Source organism: Chamaea fasciata, unplaced genomic scaffold (assembly GCF_029207755.1).
Source record: "Chamaea fasciata isolate MVZ Bird 193981 ecotype frontalis unplaced genomic scaffold, bChaFas1.0.hap1 SCAF_12, whole genome shotgun sequence".
NCBI lineage: Eukaryota > Metazoa > Chordata > Aves > Passeriformes > Sylviidae > Chamaea > Chamaea fasciata.
Window position 1 is genome coordinate 16,512,195 of NW_027094097.1, and position 5,395 is coordinate 16,517,589.

The 5,395-nt window shown below is 40.5% G+C and overlaps 1 long non-coding RNA gene across 1 annotated transcript; it reads left to right on the forward strand.

Moving 5' to 3' along the window:
- Positions 1-551: 551 nt before the first annotated feature.
- On the forward strand, positions 552-3,288 carry LOC136295927 (uncharacterized). The gene is made up of 3 exons (XR_010722841.1): positions 552-728; positions 1,546-1,609; positions 1,954-3,288. It is a non-coding gene; the product is annotated as an uncharacterized lncRNA (long non-coding RNA).
- The last annotated feature ends 2,107 nt before the right edge of the window (positions 3,289-5,395 follow it).

The following is a 5,395-nucleotide window of genomic DNA, read 5'->3' on the forward strand; positions in this document are numbered from 1 at the left end:
CTAGAAATGAGCAGAGACACAGACTTCTTGTTCATCACAGCATGAAAAGAGTCCTGGTTTATTCCTCTTTACAGCTCAGCCACCCTGACTCGGACCATTCACTGACTCTGGCTGCAGCAAGCTCCTGCTGGAGGTTTCCCCTGCAGGCTCTGACTGCTGCTTATTTTCTACTGAATGCTGACTGCAGGGATCAGTTTGCAGACTCTGACTGCAGGCTTTTACCCAGCTAGACGGACTGCAGCTTCCAGCAACAGGCTATGACTGCACACTCAGACAAACCTCACAGCAGGGATTCTCTCTCCCCAGGAGCCTTCTTCCTCATGATCCTCTCATTCCATCTTCCTCAAGATTCATCCTCTATTTTCTTCACCAGCTAACCCACTCCCTTTTATCACACTTACCTTTATTGGCTATAGCTGTGACTCATCAGGGGTGAGGCTGTATTGTGTAATTAACACAGCTGTTACTTGTCAGGGGTAAGGTCACCTGTGTTCCCTTCTCCTACACCCACGGACTGTGAAGAGTGAGAGGAAAGGGAGGAGAAATAAGAACTCCTGAAGCTGCCTCTGTGTGTGATACTGCAGTGGCCCACCAGCGCTATGCTGAGATAGCTTCCAGAGAAACAAGTTATTTCCTATTTGCATCAAAGGGCCTGAGCCAGTGGGAACTAATTCCAGTTTAAATATTTTCACTGTTTCTGATAGAATTATCAGTCGTACATAGATTAGGTAATGGGTTTTAACATCATTTGAATTTTTGTTGGGTTTCGTGGTTATCTCTTGCAGTGACACAGTTTTCGCGTTGTTTGGGTAGTTAATGGGGGATTGGATTGACAGATGTGAATCAGCCCCAGAACACAGAGAAAGTTCTCTCAGAACTGAAAAATGTCTGAATGAATGTGTGGCCCTTCAGATGGAACTGAGGAGCTTTTCTATTTTTGTTTGTACCTTAATACCTTTTATTGCAAAAAACCTCAGCAAGTCAGTATCACCCAGCTCTCCTTCCCATGTGATAACAGTTTTGCTAGAAAACAGGGAAAATATACTACTGTGGCATTTTAACTTCTTTTTCTTGTCCTCTCTTGTTGGCTAATTATTTCTTTGAGGTTAAATGAGCTAATTATGCCTATATCAGGGCTCTTTGAGAAGCAAGAATCACTTTCTGTTGTTGATAATTAAAAGAATTGAGCTTGATTCTTGGTTTGGGATACAGTTCTAGGCATTTTTCTTCCTTGTACACAGTATAAAGTAGTAAAAATAATTGCAAGTTATGTTTTGTTGATGACAGAATGGAGGCAGCTTTTCAGCTGTGGTGTAAAAGGTTCTACAAATTGGTTTAAATTAATAAGGGTGAGAGGAAGGAGAAAAGAAGGGGAATTGTACTCCTTCTACTCATTCTTGAACAGCTTTAACAATCTTTCAATAGTAGGAGAATCCATCAAAATTTCACATGATATTTAGGAGGAAAATATTATGTGAATTCCTTTTACAACTGTTGTGTGACTATACTGTCAATTTTTTTTTTCTTTTAATTTCACTCATCAAGTCCTGTGCATGTGATACTTGACAGTGGAACTCCAAGGAGCTGCAAGCTCTTATGCAGAAGTCAGGTATGCTGCAGACAGCACGTATTCTTCTTCTCACTCTGGAAATAGTGCCCTCTTTGATCTGAGAGACATTGTCTGCCAGCATAAAAAAAATGTTCCAGTCTTCATGCTAGTTGTGCTCTGACTGTCTCCTGACCAGACGATCTCACCTGTACCCAGCTGCACAAACTATATATAGCACAGAAAGGGAGAGGGGTCTACAGCAGGGCTGAAGATCTAACCTCTAAATTCAGAGAGAGCTGCAACACAACATGCAGCTTTCATTCCAAGTGCTTCTCGGAGCTGGAATCCAGTAGCCAGATGCTGAAAGCTTAATTAAACTTGTGTGTATAATTCCTCTCTCCTAGGCAACTTTAAAACACATCTTTATTTCAACCAACCCTGCTGGCATTACCAGTGCTGTGAACAGAGGAGGCCGAATGTCAAAGTGGACATAATCTCACTGTGCACTGGTCACATCTGGAGAATTCCCTGTCTGAGTGTGAGGATGGAGTCAAAGTCTGCAGACAGTGGTGGGAGAGGGGAGCCCGATGGACTGTGGACACCTCCAGGTGTAATTCAGCCTTTGTTACAGTGGGAAAACAAACCTGGAGCACAGCAGGGGTAGGTCTTCACTGAATGAAGATGTTTGGGGCAATAAGAGCTCTGGAGGGAGAAGCAGAATCTTGGGATTATCTTTTTGGCTGGTGACAGTAGGAAATAAATACTGTCTGGGACGGAAGGCTCTGGCCTGGCACTGTGGGTAACTCATACACAGCCTGGCTTGCTGCTGGTTTGCCACACCTCAGCACTCCCCACATCTGCAGCAACCCAGTGCAGAGACCCTGGTTCATTGTCTTTGTCTTTTTAATATTTATGTCCTCCTGCAAAAGTTATTTAACTATTTCCAAGCCTAGTTTAAACTATTAAATCTCTCCTCTCCTCATTTTAACTCCAAATCTGAATACACAGAACCACACACCTGACATATATGATTGATATTACCTGAGTGGGAGAGCTTATGCTGTGTGGATCACATGTGGAAGCCTCCAGCAATAAACCTCTGGCACTTTGGGAACCCAACTTTCGTGCAAATTTACTTTCTATCTTTCCTCCAAGTGTCAAAAAATCTGAGAGCAAAGAAACTTTTCATTCTTATGCTGCCAAGGAATTACTTAATATGCAGCTTGAATCCTCCAGGTGACACAACGATGCAATATGTTCATGAACTGGGAATGATCAATCCAGCCTGGGTTTTGGTATCAATATTTGACTATCTCGAGCTGTTGTACAAGTAGGTCCATACTGTGTATTTTTAGTCTGGGTGGGAATATGTTCCTTTTTGACTTGTAAAATCCCTAAGATTCTCTTTAACTTCTGACACCAACTTTAAGGTAATTAATGCTTCATTTGCAGTTTCTTCTCCTGCATTTACATTTATCAACTGTAGAACTGCAAAGAAATGTGTTCTCTAGATTACAGCTGTGTCAGCCAGGACAATTTCAAACAACAAAAAAAAGCCTGTGACCCTTTCACTGGGGTGTGCTGTCATCTTGATGTTTGTATCTCTTCAGGAAACAACACATGTGGAATATATAAATGTTTATATTGGCAAAGGGTATTAGGAAAATAGTGATTTTAAAAATATGAACTGCAACAGAGTGGTTTTTATGGAAGGGTTCTTCAAAATCCTAATAGGAAAAGCTTATGGAATATAATAGAAAATAAATATTTCTTTTGTATGCTCAAACCTAGGTTTGCAGATAGATTCTTTATATAGTTACATTTCCACCTTTATTAAAAAAACTCAAACTTATTTGCATGACAAAGATATTTTCCTTCTGCTAAATTATTCTAATGGGACTTGGTAGAGATAAAAGTAAACTGTTAAAATATTCTGTATGGCTAAGTCTGCTATCTGCAGGTAATGTTCATTCACTAAGATAACATTTTTAGGGTTTGGAACCTAGCTTCTTGAGGGTAAAAATAAGCCTTTATCTGTCCTTCAGGATTATTAACAGTAAGTGATTTCCACATTAACATCAATAGCAATAATGAAGATGTCCTTTTCAATTCATCCCAGGGAACTTTGAGTGAGAACTGTTATTTGGCTAGGCTTCACTCTTTAATAGAGTCCAAAGATAATTGGGTATTGAAAATTCCATCTAAATCAACCAAATAAATCTTTCGGTTACCAAATTAATAATTTCATTGATGCCATCAGCCTTCAATTTTCACTCCATTAAATTCCTAAATTCATCTGAGAATGGCACAGCAAACAAATTAAAATGAGTTTCTTATAAAAATGAGAACGATAAGATTATGCCTTCTAAAAAAGCAATTTAACTCCAATAAATTATTTTTAAATTATTAAAATTATTAAATGAGGCATTGCATTAACTATAAAAGAGGAGCATAAAAGGGCACCAGCCTACGGAAAATAAGACATCTATAGACCTCTACAACCTTGGACAATTATATCTGTAATAATTGGCTCATAAAACTTTATGGCAACTTGTAGAATATTCCTTTTTCCTTAAGATAGCATTGTGATCAGCAGGATGATTAGACAGAGAGCAACAGAATCTTTTTTTTTTCCTCAGGAGCTAAATGTTTCCAAATAGCCTCTTGTTGCTTTGCTCAACACAGAGCATTAGAGCAGAGTGTTACCTGCTCTGGGTGCAATAATAAATCACATTTAAACTACATCATGCTGCAGTAAGGCAGCTTAGTGTCAAGGAGGAATTCAGGATACAAGACAAGCAAATTCCATGACTGTTTTCTTTAGAGTATGTGCTCAGTGCGTTGAAGGTTTGAACCTTTAAATGTCAGGTTCAATATGTTGTCTCCCTTTTCAGTTCTTCTTCCATCAACTTCATAGAAGGCTGAAATTCTGAGGAATGAGCAAAAAACAAACCAGCAAGAGACTGCAGTAACATCTTGATAGCAAAGCAGTGTGAATAACAGATGTATTTTATATTTATTCTGAAACAAGGAATAAACACTGCCTCCTGCTCCTGGGGGAACTCCATCAATAATGTACAAAACCTAAACCACGTGGAGCTGAAGAAGTGTTCACACGTGCCCTGGGGGTCTGTCCAGGTGAACTGGGGGCTGATAAATGACAGCCTCAGCCCTGTGGTGCCCTGGCACGGAGAACTCCTCCCATCAGGTCCAGCTCGTTCCCAGAGCCTTGCAGTCCCCGCAGGAATGGGAGTGCCACAGGCAGACAAACATTGCCCTCTGCACTTGAAAACCCCATGCTGTCAGAGGCAGGCAAGCTTTCACTGATTCCAGTAAAGCACCATGGCTTAGAGAAGGGAATTGTGATGAAGCCAGATCGACCCCTTGTTTTCAGGAGATAACAGGCACAGAGAGTCACTCTAAACCACAACTCCTAATGAAAGCCTTGTGGGCACACGTTAAACCCTTCCCAAAGATCCTCTGCTTGCTTCCTCTCACTACAATGAACCAGCCTTCCCTCAATCCAGAGATGAACCCCTGCTGATTCCAGTAATTCTTGCTTCTATAAGCTAAATCCTTTTGTGGTTTTCCTTCATTCTCCATTCTGCACATTCCAGCTAAATTTAAAATGAAACAGGTACCAAACCAGGCAACATTAAAGAACCAGAGGCATGAACTCGATCCAACAATGTGAGTTCTGTTTGAATTAATGCACTACAGGGTTTAGATATCCCCGATTTCTTCACCTTTGATTTCCCAGTGATGTCCAGAATAAATAATTGCCTTATTAAAGGACTTCTGAAGCCAACAGAGCAAGGTAAAAAACACTGAAGTCACCAATTCAGC